This window comes from Alligator mississippiensis, chromosome 4, assembly GCF_030867095.1.
Source record: "Alligator mississippiensis isolate rAllMis1 chromosome 4, rAllMis1, whole genome shotgun sequence".
Lineage (NCBI taxonomy): Eukaryota > Metazoa > Chordata > Crocodylia > Alligatoridae > Alligator > Alligator mississippiensis.
This window is the reverse complement of record NC_081827.1, coordinates 51,279,947-51,298,116: the sequence shown is the minus strand read 5'-3', so window position 1 is coordinate 51,298,116 and position 18,170 is coordinate 51,279,947. Positions and strand designations below refer to the sequence as shown.

The 18,170-nt window shown below is 38.3% G+C and overlaps 1 protein-coding gene across 14 annotated transcripts in view; it reads left to right on the top strand.

The window, feature by feature from the left end:
* FOXP2 (forkhead box P2) overlaps nucleotides 1-18,170 on the top strand; it is a 686,563-nt gene that overhangs the window by 327,756 nt on the left and 340,637 nt on the right. For 2 of the 14 annotated variants that reach the window (XM_059725970.1, XM_059725969.1), the window contains exon 4: nucleotides 9,386-9,494. The exons of the other annotated variants lie outside the window; for them this stretch is intronic. The gene's annotated coding sequence lies outside the window, so the exon portion shown is untranslated. The remainder of the gene's footprint in view (nucleotides 1-9,385; nucleotides 9,495-18,170) is intronic. 14 annotated transcript variants of the gene reach the window in all.

The window sequence follows — 18,170 nt, the reverse complement described above, 5'->3', positions numbered from 1 at the left end:
ATTGGGGGAGTAGTACATATGCTGGAGGTTAGGGCTAGGACTCAGACCTAGACAAATTGTAGGATTGAATCAAAAGGAATCTCATGAAATTCAATAAACATAAGTTCAAAGTTCCGTACTTAAGACAGAACAGTCCCATGCATGGGTGCAGGCTGCAGACTGACTGGCGAAACAGTGCCTCTGGAGAAAAAGACCTGGGGCTTACAGTGGACAGTAAACTGAATATAAGCCAACAGTGTGCCCTGATTGCAGAGAAGTCTAATAGCATACTGGGCTGTAGTGGTAGGTGTGTTGCCAGCAAATCAAAGGAAGTGATTATTCCTCTCTGTTGGCACTGTAGAGACCACATTTGGAGTACTGTGTCCAGTTTTGGGCCCTCCACTACAGAAAGGATGTGGACAAATTGAAGGAGAGTCTAGTGGAAGGCAGTAAAAATGGTGAGGGGGCTGGGGCACATGACTTATGAGGAGAGGCTGAGGGAACTGGGCTTATTTAGTCTAGACAAGAGCAGACTGAGGGGGCACACAATAGCAGCCTTAAACTACAATGAAGAATGGTTACAAATAGAATGAAGCTAGACCAGGGGCAGGACAAATACAGCCATGAGCCAGGCAATTTCATCCAGCCTGTGGGTGGGTGCCCACCAACCATATCTAGCAAGGCACAAGGCAAAGGTATTAGAACCAATGCAAATTTATTGAAATAAAAAAAAAATAGCTTTCTTAATTAGAAAAGGTAAAATTGTCTAGTGTTTTCATGCGACAAGGCAGGAAACACAAGACAGGAAGGAACTCTTGCAATAAAATAAATTAGATGAAATGTTATGTTTATATTATATTACTATATATTTATATATTGTATCATATATATTTTTAAATAGACAAATTATTTTCATCTTTAACTTGCATTTCTTTTTGATTGCTAAAAGATGCTAGCAATGTCTGATGAGCATATATAACTTAAAAGTCCTTTCCTAAGAAATATGGTACATCTCAGTGTTTTCAAAGCAAAATACTTGTCCAAAAATATTTGGCAACCTTTTTGTTCCCATGACCTGCAGGCTGTTAAAAATTTTATGGTAAGCAGTTGACAGTGATTTTTGGAGTGTGAGATGGCTGCTGTTAGAACTTTTCGAAGGTGTTGACATAGTTGCTGGGAAAAGATGGAACTTGGGTGATGGGCCGGTTATGGACTAGCGGTAGTTGATTTTTTGGAAAAAGAGAGCGAGGGTAGGATCTGGAAGCAAAGTGAACTCAGTGGTTGGGCTGTGGGAGAGGAAGCAAGATGTTTGTTTTTTCAACCTTATTTCAGCCGGTCCTTGTTGCTAAACAATTTCAGTCAAGGCAGCTTCTGAGTTGTAACCTGCTTATTGAAGAACACTTCCTAGATTAGTCTTCTTTCCACAAAAACAAGAACAAGCCTGTACTTCCAAGCTTCAGACAAAATCTTGAAACAGTTATTAAAATATTTTCAAATTCTAGTACTGTAGAACAAGCTTTTCCTTTTTTCTCTTACATTAACTACCAATAACATATCCATTTTACATAAATTATCTCAATTTTCATGAAAATTAACAAAAAGAAACCTCAGGAGAGCTTCCTTTCTTAGGGTACATAGAAGCATTATGTTTAGACCTCAATCTAAGGTCTAACTCAAATGACTAAATGCCCAAGTGTGCAGGCAATCAGAAGAGGGCTTATGTCACCCCCAAAATGACACACCCCATCTAAGTTATTTCATCTGAGGAGGTGCACTAACTTGGATGGAAGATCAAGTTAATCTATGTAAGAAAGGGTTAACCCTATTTCATAAATGCCTCCATGCATTTGCAGCATAGTCCCAGGGCTAGGAAAGCCCAGCCTTTTGCCCTGGCCCAGGACTGTATTATTACCGCTTCCCCCTCCACCATGAATGGGCTATTTATAGCCCTCTGATCCCTCCTACTGACTGGGCAAGCCCTCCCCGATTCTGCCAAGCCCCCACTACCCTGGAAAGCCCCCCCTACACTTGCACTGAGTTACTTAAACCAGTTTCCTCATGCAGATCCTGGGAGAGCACTACTCCCTGTCTACATTTAATTTATGTGGCCTAAATTAAGCCGCATGAACATAGGCCAGGTGCAGTGAACAATAGTGTACACTCTTAATAAATATATATGAATGTTGAAAGGACACCAAGAGCTATTTTAAACTGCTTACTAAAGGAGGAATGATATTGTGGTTAAAAGCTGTAGAATGGGATTACAGAGGTTGGGGATAAAATCTGTCTAAACCACTAAGGGCCTTGTTACATTGTAATTTTAGGTGGCTCCTGGAGCTCTTAAAGTTTGTCCACACATTAACTTCTGAAACTGGTTTTAAGCATTCATTATGCAGCTGAAAGTTACACCACTCCAGGGCAGGATTATCTCTGATCCATACTATCTAACTCATGTTACACTAAGCTATAGGTACTCTAGGCTACACCTTATTGTAAACACCCCACCTCTCCCCATCTCCTGGTGGCCTGGATCAGGCCCACTTCCCCTCCTGCCCTCCCCAACACCCCAGATCCCTGCCCACTGCCTCTCCTGTCCCGTCCCCTGCTTAGTTGTGATTTCCCACGCTGTCCATCCCAGGGGAGCAGGCAGAAAAGGGTTAAACTGCCTGGTCAGCCCCTGCCACAGCAGCAGCAACTGCTGCTGTCTGGGCTAGAGGAGCAGCAGCCCAGCAGCTGGGCAGACAGGTTAACCCTCCCCTGCCTGCTACCCTGGGACAGCAGCAGCAGCCACAGGTAAATAGTACCCTGGGGCAGGGGAGGAGGCAGGAGCCAGGAGGGAAACCCAAGGGCCTGGGGAAGGCCCAGAGGTGGCAGGGGAAAGCGGGGGATCCCAAGGGACAGGGAGGAAGCCTGGAATAGGGGTGGGGGCGGGGACGGGGGCGGGGGCAAGGGGGAAATCTTACTTTTCAGTACTCCAGGCCCCTGCTGGCCTGAAGTGTGACTGCTCCAAACTCAGGCTAGCACTAACGCCAGTCAACATTTGTGCAGTTCACAGTGTCAGGTGTAACAAGGCCCTAAGAAATCACTTAATTACTTTAAATTTTTTAGTTTTTTCATATACATCCTATATGACCGTGACAAGTTACTTCATGTACAAACATTGGTAAGTTCCCTATTTGTTATATGTTCACCAACTATTCAGATTGCAAACTTCTTGCAGCTGAGACTTCTCCACTATATATGTTATATCTAATACTATTCTAATCTAATGTATATGTTGTATCTAACACTACTGTTTGAGTTAAAAAATTATAAAATTATGTTTTAAAAGATGTTAAAACATAGTGTCATAAAATTAAGCACTCAAAAGTTAGCAAATGCCAGAACTAAAGTTGTAAGATAATTTTGGGGGGAAACGCCTAATACAAAAACAATTACTTTGCCTTCAACTGAAATATTTTCTTTCAACCTAAAATCAAATAGTTCCTTTGGTTTTTTTTGTTTTTAATAATTTTAATTATATAATAGTGATTTTTGAAACAGATTTCTACTGTTCTGATTCTTCCCCACTTTTTCAATATTTTTAAAGGCTAACTTGTTCACTTAATTAGAACCAAATAGACAAAGCCTCACACTCCTTCCCTCTTACTTCAACTTGTGCTGAATTAATTAGTTAAATAATTTTGCTCAGCTCTAGTTGTGCTAATAAGCTAATAATTGTATATTAGAATATAGTAATGTTGTATACCCCTTGCAACTGAAAAAGATTAATCATAATGAAAGATATAATGGTGGTATGAAATGTTACCTTTTTTACACACATGAATTTAGCAAGTGATGGGCAGTTGGAATACATTCCAGAATACCTATTTTCTCTCAAGTAATATTTCCCCAAAATAGAATACACACCTTATTTTTTCAATGGAAGAATGAAGAAATAAAGATATTTCCTTGTAGGAAGTAACTGGATAGCACTAGCTAGGGAGACAAACCTGAACATTATTCTGTTCCCTGTGGATAGCTGCAGATTTTATTTTGTTTTACCCAGAACCTGCTCTTACTATATTTCTTGCATATAACGCCCACTTCAATTACCAACAGCTATTTTATAGGAAAAGGTGTGGTATGTGAGAAATTATGGTATTAATTCATTGGGTTGTGAAGAATAAGATGGTATGCTAGCTATCAGTAGTTCTGAACAGAATTACAATAATGAGGCTGTTTTTCAAAAGCAAGAACCACAAACTTGCTTTAAAATGCAATTTATATTGCAAAATACAAAACCTGCATTTTAATAATAGTCCTATCATAGTATTTCCAAAAAATAACGTGAATATGTATAGCATAAACTACTGTGATTCTGTTAGCAGTTATTTTAGAATTTTGTTTGATTTAACTTGTAATGCATCCTAAAGTGATATACTAGTAATATATTAAAGTCACCGTATTCTTTTAAAATCAAATATACAAGTATTTAAATTATTTTGTTTTAACTATTTACTATTAGATTGTATGTTTTATATCCAATTAGAAGTGAAAATGAAAAATAATAATTTACATAGATGCATAATGCCACGTGGGTGGGGTTTATTAATTCAACTAATTTGTATCTGAAATGCTAGGTTAATCTTATTTGTTATGCTTATAATGCTTGTAAATCAGAAAGTAATTGCTTAATTGTGAATTACACATTAATTAATGCTCATATGTGATTTCAAAGGATGACCACATTTGGATTGCACGGCATATCCTTCTACTGGGAAGATGTTAATTTTACGTTGCTTTGAAATAAACATTTAAAACACACAGTACACAAAATATCACACGCCAAGTTTGTCATACTGTAGTTCCAATGAGGTTATTTTAATTTGAAAATACATCATCTTCTCTTTTATTCTTTTTTTCTTGTAGTTGTTTTTGCTACTTATTTAGAAGTAGAAAATGTCTCTCCTGTTTTTATTTCCCATTTCTTTCATGTTTTAACTTATTATGAATGCCTTTTGTTTATTAATATGCCTACATACCAGGATAAGCAAGAAAGCAGGACATGTAAAGAGCTGAGAAAGTTGTTCTGACAGAAAGTAAATGGGCAAGAGGAGATCACACATACCTTGTCTTTTTACATGGAAATAGGGAGTACTTTTATTTTTAAATTAGCATGAACAGTTGTTCTTAGCAACACAGTGGCAAATTGTTATGAAAATAAGCGCGTGTGTTTTGAGAGGATACCTTCTCTTGAAATATAGCAGTTCAATGTACTTATTTCCAAATTAAAAAACAAGTGTTGTGTTCTGTTGTGTGTCCCTATTAGTAATCGCTCTCTGATAACAATTGCAATGGATTTATTTCATAGACCTGGTTGAATCTACCTACTTTGTCTGACTGATGAACATGCTGGCAACTTGTGAGCCATGTTCAATTCTCATAAAGAGCGGATTGTACCTGATGTAATTACATAACAGTGTGCAGCTTGAAGAGACACCAGCCCTGAGCACGTAATGCTGCCTTTTGATTCAAGTGTAAGTTCAGTGTTTAGAACTGAGAGCCACAGCATGCTTTGGACTTCACATCAGGTTTTTGACCATCTCGTACTTTCACCTTGAGTGCAAATAGAATAAAAAGGCTAAGAAAAAAGTATACTATGAAGGGTCTTACACAAGCAGGTGTCTAAAATATCAATTTTATTGCAGTGCATTTATTAAGTCAATGTACTGGGTGAAAACATGGGATATTTAAATAGAATCAGCATATAACTATTAGTGGTAGAACCTGCTTTGCATGAGATTCGCAGTGCATACTTTAAATTTTTTACCTTATTAATACATGTGCATCTTTGATCACATTCTGCTAATTCACTATTTCATAGATTTCATAGACATTAGGGGCTGGAAGGGACCTTGCGAGATTGAGTCCAGCCCCCCTGCCTTAGTCAGAAGTTCTGCTGTGGTCAAATGATTCCAGCAAGATAAGCAGCCAAACATTTTTTGAATGAGTCCAGAGTAGGTGCTTGCACCACCTGTGGGGGAGTCTGTTCCAGACCCTGGACACTTGGAATGTAAAGAAGTTTTTCCTTATATCCTGTCTAAATCAGCCTTCCAGAAGTTTGTGGCAGTTAGACCTTGTTATCCCTTGGGGGGCCCTGGTGAGCAACTGTTCTCCCAGATCCTGGTGCACACCCCTTATATACTTATAGTCTGCCACCAAGTTCCCCCTGAGACTTCTCTTCTCCAGGCTGAAGAGTCCCATGTCCCTCAGCCTCTCCTCGTAAGACTTGCTCTCTTGGCCTTTGATCATGTGAGTGGCTCTCCCTTGGACTTTCTCAAGCTTATCCACGTCCCTCCTGAAGTGGGAAACCCAAAACTGGATGCAGTACTTCAACTGCGACCTCGCTAAAGCAGAGTAAAGCAGGAGGATGGTTTTGCTTGAGATGCATCGGTAGATGCATGTCAGAGTTTGGTCTGCCTTGCTGGCTACGGCATCACATTGGTGGCTCCTGTTTATCTTTTGGTCAATCAAGACCCTCAAGTCTCTTTCAGTTGTGGTGCTAGCAAGCGTAACACTGCTGAGCCTATAAATATGATGCTGGTTTTCCCTCCCAAGGTGGAGCACCCTGCATTTCTCTACATTGAATGCCATCAGGTTTTGGTTCACTCACCTTGTGAGACTTTCTCTTCAGGCTCACCACCTAGAGCCTTATGCCCCTACTGCATGAACTCCTACAGTGAGCCCAGCGCACACCTGTTTGTGCACTCTGTTTGCAAGGCTTTGGTCATGTGGCTTCCTGGAGGCTGGGCCAAGTAGAAGCCAGGTTGGGGCATGACCCTCCTTGGCTCCTCTCAGCTGCCTAGTACCCACCCACCATAGGCCCCACCTACCTCCTGGCTGCGCTGGGGGTTGAGTTGGGGTTCGCCAGGTTTCTGCTGGGGGTCCTAGATTCAACAGGGGCGCAACAGGCTTGTGTCCATGAGTCTCGCTGGAGCCGGACCTACACTGAACTTATTACAAGAAGCTTCAATAATACACCTGATGAGAAATAACTTCTATGTTGTGTTGTTTTGCTATGTATAGCAAATGCTTTGCACTAAATTCCAACTTGTGATATAAGTATTCAACTCCCATTGTAGCTGAAGGTAGAAAACTTCTAATCAGTGTGAATGCACTATTTTAGTATTGGATGGAGGATTTGTACTTTACCTTTTCACTTGTTGAACAAGGAATTTTATGGAATTAAATTAAAAGTACAAGAAACCCATTTTCTTCTGCTGCTAATGACCAAGCAGCTCCCTTTTCTGTCTTTGACAGAAACAGATACCTCAAAAAGATATTTACATTTACACAGGCTAATTAATCATGCACAAAGGCTATCTTAGTGGACAATATTTGTAGTGGAATAAAAATGGTAGAATCAGAGCTAAGGGTATCTAAAGACTGCAAGCATCTAAGTTTTTGCCAATATAGTTACCTAGTTATCTAAAGTTTTATTTCTGTGTAAAGAACTGGTTCTCTTATGCCTCTGTTAAACCTCAACTTGGAAAAAGTTGCTCAACCAGAGACCTTAAAGTAGTCATTACTTTGCCTAAATCCTGTTAGAAGCCCATCTGGTATATGTACTCCAATCATATATGAAACACTAACAGCATAAAACACAGTAGGCAGAGAATGCGGTAGTGCCTTTTATAAAATAGCTGAGTTGTTAAAGAACTCACCCAGAATGTGGGAAATGTAGGTCTGCATTTGCAGCCTTAAAAGATTTCAAATTTGTATCTCCTATATTCTAGGAGAGTGTTCTAAGCACCTGGTTTGAGAAAATTCTTCACCCCTCCTGTTGAACCCGTGCTACTTTTAAAAATATAATAGTAGGTAGTACTGGGTTAGAGAGACTGGGTGAATGCATGACCTTGTAGTCTAGTGATTCGGGCCTTCATCTAAGGCAGGTGAGACTGGGTTCTGATTTCTGTTACAAGGACCGATTTTTTTTTTTTATTATTTGTTCATTTTACAGTAAAGGGTAGTTGGGTTAATGGGGGGAGCCAGGGACCAGAACCCAGCTCTTCATTTTGTCATATGAATGCTGTAATTACTAGTATAGAAAGTCATGCTTTCTGTTTCCCACATTTGCTCTCCCAATAAATCTTGAATTTATTTTCCTACCCAGAAAAGAAAAAAAAAATACATTTTGCATTTCACTTTCATGTGTTCAGATCTGTTTTCTTACCTGTCTCTCATGGCTTGAGTATTACAGCTTAATGTTCACAGATGCTGAACTTCTGTTTCTTGCTCTTATGAGGTTCCATGTTTGGGTTGCAGTTTTATTGTTTCAGTGTAACATAGCTTCTGTGAGAGAACAGATATGCTTTGTTCATTTGTTAAGTGGAAAAAATGGTTCTTGCAATTGGTTGCAACTATCTTGTAATGACTTATGAAGGTTGGAGACAGTTGCTTAGTGGGATCTTGCAGGTTAATGCTGGAGCTTGTTTTCTTCAGTGTCGACTGTGGTCTAGAAAGAGTTCTGTAAGAGGTAATAAAATTTGTGGCTAATGATAATTTGCAAAGATAAATGAGGATCAGAAATCAGTGCAGAAAATAAAAAAATGAGTTTCAGCTACTACAAAATTATGAAGATAAACATACACATGAGGATACATGACCAGATTAGTTATGCCATTCTATTTAAGTTTGGCAGATGAATTGTATGGTGGGTAAAAAACTGGCACAAGGGAAGATGGAAACAGGTGGTATTGAAAGGGGAAGTATCAGGCTGGAGGGAGGGTACTAGTGAAGCCAGATCCTAAAATTGAGACCAGTCCTGCCTTAATTTTTTCATTAACAGCTTTGGCACAAATAGTATGCTGAACCAATTTGCTGACAACACAGAAATGGGAAGCACTGTCAATATTAAGGAGGTTTGAGATATTGGACATAAAGAACCAAATGATCTTGAAGACTGGATTCATAAAAGTGGGATGAAATTCATGAACTTTGGGACTAATTGCAAACACTTTAATTAAGTGTTATCTGAAAGCTCCTCAGTTAGAAACAGTTGTGGATTAATTGGTCACAAAATGCCTACAAACCACCAATGTGATGCAGCTGTGAAAGATCAAATATGTTCCTTGGAAGTTTCAAAGAATTCTCTTAGTAAGGACAGGAGAACAATCCTGCCATTGTGCAGGGTCTAGCTGAGACTTCTTCTGGACTACTGTGCACCAGGGATGTCAAACATATGGCCTGTAGGTTGCATCTGCCTGCAGACATGGCTCATCTAGCCTTCAAAGCTGCTCTCTTGCCAGACGAATCACCTCCTGATCTGACCCCTGGTGCTATTCTACATAGCCATAGTGGCATAGCAGCTCTGCAAGGCAGCACCAGTGGGGTTAATACTTCTGCCTTGCATCTTTACCCACAGCTGAATTTCCTGTTTTTGTTTGCCATTCATGACCAAACCCTCACTTGCTGACTGCACCCTATGGGCTGGATACAGAGGTGGCTCATCTGGGACGTGAGAACCCCCATGGGTAAGTTGAGGCCCACCTGAGTTTGACACCCATGCTGAATGCAATTGTACTTACCCATTTTCAAGATTAATTGAATATGGAACTAAGCTGATTAGAGGAATGGAAAGTGTGATTTAGGAGATGAAATTAGAAGAACTTATCTTGTTTAGCTGTCTATAAATACAAGGTAGTAAAGATCACGGAAGGTGAAAGAATTATTAAAGGAAAATGTTGGCACAAGAACAAATGGATAAAAACTGGCCGTGAAAAAACTGTATGAACTGTAGGCTATATGAACCTTGAAGAAGGTTTATAACCGGTAGAGAAATTGGGTTCTGGAACAGCCTCCCAACTGAAGTAGCAGAACAAAAAAAATCTAACTGCTTTTAAAATGGATGTGATATATTTATAAAAGGGATTATATTATTTTTGCCTAAGATAGCAGGGAATTGGACCCAACCCAGATTGTCCTTTCCAGTCCTATGTTCCATGCTAATATATTTTAAACACTTCAGTGAGGTGAATTAGCTGAAAGATCAAACTTTCTGTCCATGTCCTCCGAGTAAAAAAGAGAGGCTTGGGGCTATGCAGTTAAAAGAGAAAATGAAAATAGAACAAGGAGGATTTCAGTAAGATTGGCCTGTCAGGTAGGTAAGGCTTAAAAAAAAAAAAAAAAAAAAAAAAAAAAAAAAAAAAAAAAGACAATGATGCCACCAACATGTATGTAATTTTTTTTTAAGGATTAACTTTTTATATATTTCACAACATTCCTGTTAAGTGTATCCATCATCTACACAGATCCATTTCTCGTTTAATTTTTTATACTTTAAATACACTAAAATATAACAGCCTCTTCTATGTGAAATTTAAATCTGAACTCTCTCACTATCTCCTAGAAAGAATCAGTGCATTAAGGATGGCTATAGCTGATCAAGAACCACTGGATGGATTCATATGAATCACCTGTTTTGATAATAAAATTTTAAAAATTAAATATAAAATCGTGATTAAAAATAATTTTGCTTTGCATTTAGATTTTTAGTTTTCTTAAGGATAGGCTTGATCTCATTGGGCATATCTACATGCTCATTAATGTGCCATACCTATTGCACATTATGTTTAATACTTGTATAATCAACTGCTAAATAAATGTATGATAGCTTGCCGTATTGTGCATTAGTGTGATCGCACATTTCTTGTGTAATGCTTAATGTGCGGTAGACTAATACTAGTGTACATTAGTGCATTAGCATATATTAACAGGTTTTTTGCCATGTGTGCAAATGCACACTGGAATTAGTCTACTGCGCATTAAGCATGCCCATTGATTAGTAACTATTAAAACATTGCTAATAAATGTAGTTTTTGTTTTAAATTTTGTACCATTTTGCTAATCAGGTTACACTGTCTGTGCTCATTTATTAAAGTAGTCATTTTAAGATGCCTTTATTCTCAGTCTTAATTTTTACCTTTTTATGTTAGAAACTGGTCAATGAGGTATGTATTGTTTACTAGATAAGGATTAACTCATTATCATTCATACATTCATTGTTTATTTTGCCTATTTGTGTGTTAAACTGTATTTGAATGGAAGTTAGAATTCAGTTAAAAAGAATGTGAAAAACATTTTTAATCTTTTAAGCTAAATAAGACTTAAATATATTGTATACAGAAGAAAAATAATTTTAATACAACTTGTTTTGCATTTAAAGTTAACAGACATATTAAACCAAAGTACTATTATTTATAGTTAGTGAATTGAACCTATTGTTTCAAGATTTTAGAATTAGAAGAGCCAATCCTCTCATACTTTGTTTTTATGAAAGGGGAAAATAAGCAGCCCTGCTTTTTCAACTTCTAGTCAGTTCTATAACTCTGAATGACATTTGGTGTAATAGATGTTGCTTAGTACAGTATATTCATGTCATACATGCATTTAACTAGAGTGAATTCAACTTTACGTGGAGTAGGAGGGGGCGGGACTTCAGTTTGCGGCGGTGGCGGGAGGTTTTGGCAGTGTGGTGGTGGTCCAGTGGCATGCAGCCATCCCCCCCACCCCGTGCTGCACCACTGCCGCTGGCCGCACAGCTCAAAGCATGGCTCCACGGCGGCAGCAGGAGGTTTTGGAGGCAGGGGCAGTCACTGCTAATCAAATCGCTGGCAATTTGACTATGTGCGATTTTTGCCTTAAGCAGTGACCTCAGAACCTAACCCCTGCGTAAGCTGTGACACGCCTGTATTTTTATTTAATTGAAATTATTTTGATAGTAAAATTGAGATCTAAGCACCAATGGCCATAATTTCTTGTTTAATTATAATAGTTATATTTATAAAAGCGGATTTTTAAATGTTTTAATAAAATATGTTTTATTGATGTTTTGTTTTTCAATAAAACATTGAGGATTTTTATCCATCTTGATTAGCAGGACATATACCTACTTATTTGGCTGTATTCTTGTAAGTCATTCTTCATGTTCCTGGGAAGAAAGACATGTTTCTTAACAACAACAACAGCAACTATTCTCAATGATTTTTGTGAATTTTATAAAATCTTTGATTTATACCTTTGTGAGTAAAATAAGATTAAAACATTAGAAAACCATAAATATGTTTTTCCTTGTCACTAAAAAGTGTTCCTACATCCAGCTCTGTTTTGCGGTGTCACCAGAATAAATACTGGAACCTCACATTGAGCATTGGCAGTAGATCTGTATTTTGTAGAGCAACAGGGGAAAAAGTAAGATACATTACTATTTTAAAATGTAGATAATAATAAACCTATTTATCTTATCTGATTCATTGATTTTGATTTTTGGATGTTATTTGTTTTTGTTATTAATCTGAATAACACATCTATCCAAGCAGGAAAGCATATTTTGAATATCTACAAAGCTTGTCCAAACTTCCCTGCTCATGTCTCATCCAATAATAGGTAACACTTTTCTAGTCCTGCTACAAGTAGCATAACTAAAATGTGGTGACCAGGGTAACAATCCTGTGTGCCAACTTGGTGGGATGAAACGGGGTGAAAAAATAGCAGCTGCCACTGAAGTTGCACAATCACATCGGTAGCATGGAGGCAGCCAGATCTTACTATATGCATTGTAGCAACCCTAGGCATCCACCTGACTTCTTACACTTCTATCTCCTCCTCCCAATTGTGAAAACTACCTGCAGAATACGTAGCAGAATAAGCTTCCCTGTACACAGATAAGTAGACAAATTCTGGAGTTATTAGTCCTTCTCAATCTTTTTCTATTCTCAGTGATGTCCTCTTTAAAAACAAACAAAAAACCAAACAAACCCTCAAACAAGCAAAATCAGAAAACTGTTTATTGATTTTGGTACAAACCTTCACAGTGCTATATTTTGTGTGTTTTGTACACAGAAGCCAAAATTAATTCTGCATTCTAAGAACCCTTGAGGTGTGAAAAGCTTTTTGTACCCTCCTAGACGCTCTTCTTTTATAAAGACCAGAAGGGTAAATAGGAAGGATAATGCTGGTTTCATAGAGTTGGTTTTACCACAAGAAGTCATAAACCAATTCAAGAAGTTCCCTATCAGAATTAATGAGTGCCTCATGACTCTCCGTCTTAAACTGGAAGGGAGCCAGTATGCCACTGTCATCAATGTATATGCCCCAACTCTTGACAGCACTTGGGATACCTTCAAGTCCATAATTGTCAGAGCCTGTGAAGAGATGCTTGGACTCTCTACCAGATAATATCAAGATTGTTTTGATGAGAATGACCACAAGATCCAAGAGTTGATCGACCACAAGCACAAGGCCTTCTGTAAAGGCTTGGCAGAACAACATCAACTCCAAGCAAAAGAAATCGAATCTCTAGCAAGCCAAGACAGCGGTCCAAAGGAGGACCCATGATATGAAGAACAGATAGTGAGAAGACAAAGCGAAGGATTGCTGGCATCCATGATACATGAGGTTTTTTTTTCAGTGCCATCAAAGCCATCTGTGGTCTGAGCACTCATCCTAAGGATTGAGGAGACTTGATCAAGGAAAGAGGAATCGTTAATGCCCATTGAAAACAGCATTTTGAAGACTTTTTCAATTGAGACTGTTGTCGACAAGAGTGTTCTCAACTCCATTGACAAGTGTTCTCAACTCCATCCAACAGTCAGTCAGAAACAATTTCAGAATTCCTTGATCAGGTGAGGAAAGCCATTAAGCAGGTGAAGAATGACAAAGCATCTGGAGCTGATGGAATCCCCACTGGAGTCTTCCAACAGGGGGGAGAGAAGCTTGCATTTTGGCTCCATTCTGTCATTTTAAGAATCTGGAACAATGAAGAAATCTCAGATGACCTCGGGGGTGCCATGATCGTGACAATCTTGAAGAATGAAGATGGGTCCAACTGAAGAATCCCAGTGTGGGTTCAGGGCATCAAGAGGCACAACTGACTTGATCTTCCCTGCTTACTAGCTGCAGGAAAAATGCCAAGAAACAATATAAAAAATGCCAAGAACAACATAAACCTCTATACAACATAAACCTCTATACAACGCCGTCTTTGACCTCATGAAAGTCTTCATGTCTGTCAACTGAGAAGTGCTGTGGAGTATCCTTCTGAAGTTTGGATGCCCGCTGAAATCCATCACCATTCTTTCAGTGCTTCATGACAGTATGTGAGCAGTGCTTCTCTATAATTGATCCATCACAGTTCCCTTTTAGGTTAGGACAGGTATTAAGCAAGACTGTCATTTGGATATTCTTCACCACAATGTTATATTTGATCATCAACAAGCTTGCAGTTAGAGTTGAGCTTAACTACCAAATGAATAGCTAGCTGTTTAATCTCGGCTGACTCTGAGCCAAAACCAAGACCACCCCACCTTCAATCATTGAATTTCGGTATGCTGATGACGCTGTTGCGTGTTCTCACTCAGAAACGCCCTTCAGGCAATCATCAACATCTTTACCAAGGCATACAAGAAAATGAAACTGATGCTTAACATTCAGAAGACTAAAGTCCTCCATCAACAAGCTCTTAATGAGCAGTGCCCAACTCCGGAATTCAGATTCATGGTGAGACTCTGGAGAACGTTGAGTATTTCCTGTACCTCGGAAGCCATCTATTGCAGAAGGCTGATACCATCAAAGAACTTCAACATTACCTCAAATGTGTAGATACAGCCTTCAGATGCCTGAGGAAAGGGATGTTTGAAGATCATGGCATCAGCTCCAAAACCAAGCTCATGGTTTATCAAGCAATTATGATTCTACCTTATTGTATGGAGCTGAGACACAGTCAATCTAGATGAGACACCTCAAGTCACTGGAGAAGTACATCAATGCTGTGGAAGATTCTTCAAATCTCATGGAAGATGGCCACACCAACATTAACACCCTCTTGCAAGCAAAAACCATGAACACCAGGTGATGATCATCCAACATCCACTTCCCCGAACTGGCCACATCACCCAGATGTCTGACTCCAGGTTCCTGAACCAAGTTTTATTCTCCCAGTTCAGTCCAGGTGTATGCTCAAGAGGAGAGAAGAGAAAGCACTTCAGAGATGTCCTCAAGGCCAGCTTGAAAAAAATGTAACGTGGAAAACTGTCACACTAAAGGGAGGAAGAGTCTGCTGCAAGGATCTCAGGACTTTGAACCCTTACGATGATAACAAGAGATGGAAAATTGGGAGGGGCAGATGCAGCATGTTGTGAACCAAATCAGGAACCCAAAGCCACATGGAAATATATGCCTGAAATGCAACAGTGTCTGTCAATCATGGATAGGCCTCATCGGCCATCTTTGGACCCTCACATAAGACAGTCATGGAAGACAATCATTCTTGACTGCAAGTTATTGCCATTGATGATGATGATGATGATGATAAAGATTGTCCATCCCATCATGATCTCCAACTTTTTTACTACTCATTTTTTCTGGGACTTCTGAGCAGGTATCAGCTAATAGGCTTGAATGTTGGAAGATCAGATGTCATTTATTACCACCATATTTTCTCTCATAACACATGAGCCTTTTCTCCAAAAATCAGCCCACCAAACTTCAGGTGCATGTATTCAGTAGGGAAATTGATTTTCTGGAAAAGGTTGGAAGCACCCTGGTTTGATTTATGCTCTACAGTGCCCAAGGTGTAGTATTACTGCTCAGGAAGATGAGGGTGCGAATTGGCTTAATGAGTCATTGTTCTTAACTCCATAGGTGTTCAAGATTGTCTGTTCTTTTTAATGGCTTCAATGTTCTGCTAATCAAACTGATGCTTTGGAGGGCAATTTTGCTGTCTGTTAGATGCTTTTGGTCTCTCTTTTTCACAGCCTCTTTAGCTCAAACTCTAGCTGTTTAGCACAGACTCTTTAACTATTTCAGAATCATAGATCTACCCATGGTGAACGATCTGCAGTAGCAGCTAAGGATTCAGCTTTAGTTATTCAGGAAGACAGGGGTGAGTTAGCTGAAGAGTCAGCTTTGTCCCTGCTCTATTCAGCCATTACTCTGGGGGAAAAAAAAAATCTCGTCATTATTCTTTCTTTCAAAAATAAGGTGCACAATGTATTTGGGGGTATGCAGAAAACTTGGTAATGAATAGATCCAAAACTGAGACCACCACTTTCACTTTTGCTTGGGAATTGAAACACTGTTTGAAATTCCCTATCCAAAAATGGAATGATTTGTGGTAGCTTAGTAAGCCAACCAATATCTACTGGTAGAAAAAGATTATTTTTAAAGTGTTCTCATTTCATAATAATAAAATAGCGTTTCCCAGTATGCATAAGAATTAACTGTTATTACCATTAGAATTTAATAAACATAATTATATAACAAACACTTGTTTTTTCTATTTATAGCAATATGTGCACTATTTGAGTGTTCAGATAGGTACTGATAGAGAAATCCTCTTGCTAATGAACTGTGAGAATTGCTCTTGACTACATCTTTCTCATTCTTTCAACCATGTAAGTTTTAATTTTTCCCTTTATTTTCCATCTATTCATATATATTGGATTCCTTCCAAGGTTGTGATAGGAAATATGTGTTTTATAGAGTAGACCTGATCTTTTTATGTTCTTTACATGCATTTGTGGCAATAAAAATGGGTGCAATACATGAAAGAGGTGCTTTTATAGCCTGTGAAACCTGTTTGTGCCCTAGCAACACAAGGAACCAGGTAATCAAATCCAATATGGCTGGGCTGTAATAAATGGTGAGTTTGTGTAGCCCAATCTTGCTGGGGCTGTTGAGGTCAGGAACCATTTTCTTAAGCATAGAGAAACCAGAATACAATTTGTATTTGACTAGTGTTTATTTTCCATTAACAAGATTTATTCAAAGCACTGGCTACTGGCTAGAGGGCAATAGAAAATGTGCTTATAAAATTATTATGAATCATTCCTTTGCCTTAATTTATGAACTCCCTTCTTCTTGGCTTCCACCAATGCTGGCACATGTCTAGACAAACTGGCCATCTATGGGAAGTGTGTTAGAGGGATTTTTTGAATTTATTTTTTATGCCATTGCTATGTGCCCTAGGAAATGCTTGCGTGAGAGTTCAAAGCCTTATTGGCAAAATTATCTTTCTGTTAGGTACTTGCAACAACACTACAGTACAAGTAGGTACTTGTGGGATCTTCTTCTGAGTACCTAGTATGTAGCCTAGTTAACCTGGGCTAGGTAGTTTATCTGCCCTTGGTTGCACATCTCTCTTACTTAAAAGGTAGATATCACTAAAATATATTAAGTTAGATTTAGAATAATCTGTGGCTGTTTTTGGAAAGGAAAGGTACAGTCTTCCTTCTATGAGATTTGGCTACTGTTATTTACTAAGGCTTTGTTATTCTACTTTGTCCTACAACCTGTGCTTTGAATCTTTGTATAAATTAATCCAGTGGCTAATTAGTCTCAGCATTTTAAAATAGTGATCTTCCTTGTCTGTATTAATCTAGCTTTAGTTTCCATTAGATTACAATCTGTCCTTTTTCATGCTTTATTTTTGTTGTCTCCTATTAGCAATCCTTTTATCACAGAGGCATTTGTACTAGTGATCGGGTTACCTTCTTCTATAAATTAATTATATCAAGCTTCTTAAATCTCACCTTATAAGGCTTGTTTTTATTAAAATGCATATTTTTTCAAGTGTACTTTTACCTTATTTAATGTGTATTTCTCATATAATTGGTCACTACATTATTCCCATCCCATCCAAAAACATCATTGAGCTAATTTGACAACATATTTTCCAGAAAACCATGTTGATATCCATTAGTAATTCTGAAGACAAGGTAAATTTGAACGTTTATAGACTAACAGAATCAGAGATGTAGGGCACAAGCTTTTCTAAGCAAAAGGCTTACTTCATGAGATGTACCATGCTTTCTTGTTGACTTCAGACACTAACATGGCTAGCTATCTTGTTTAATTCTTACTACTAAACATTTCCATGGTTTTGTCTAGACCTGAGTATTGGGCTTATTGTCCTGGAGTTTTCCACATATTTTTTGCCTTTAAAAAAAAAATGATAGCATATTATTAGCTTTTTTGTAGTACACTGGAATTTCAATAGGATATGAAGATTTTGTAAAAATTAAGGTTAATGATATAAGGAGCTGCCTAGTGCATTTTTTTTAATAGCTTGGGTGTAAGATGAATATAAACTCTTGCCTCATTCCAAATGGAGAAATTCTAGGATTTTGTTTCTTTTTGGTATATTAGAGTTT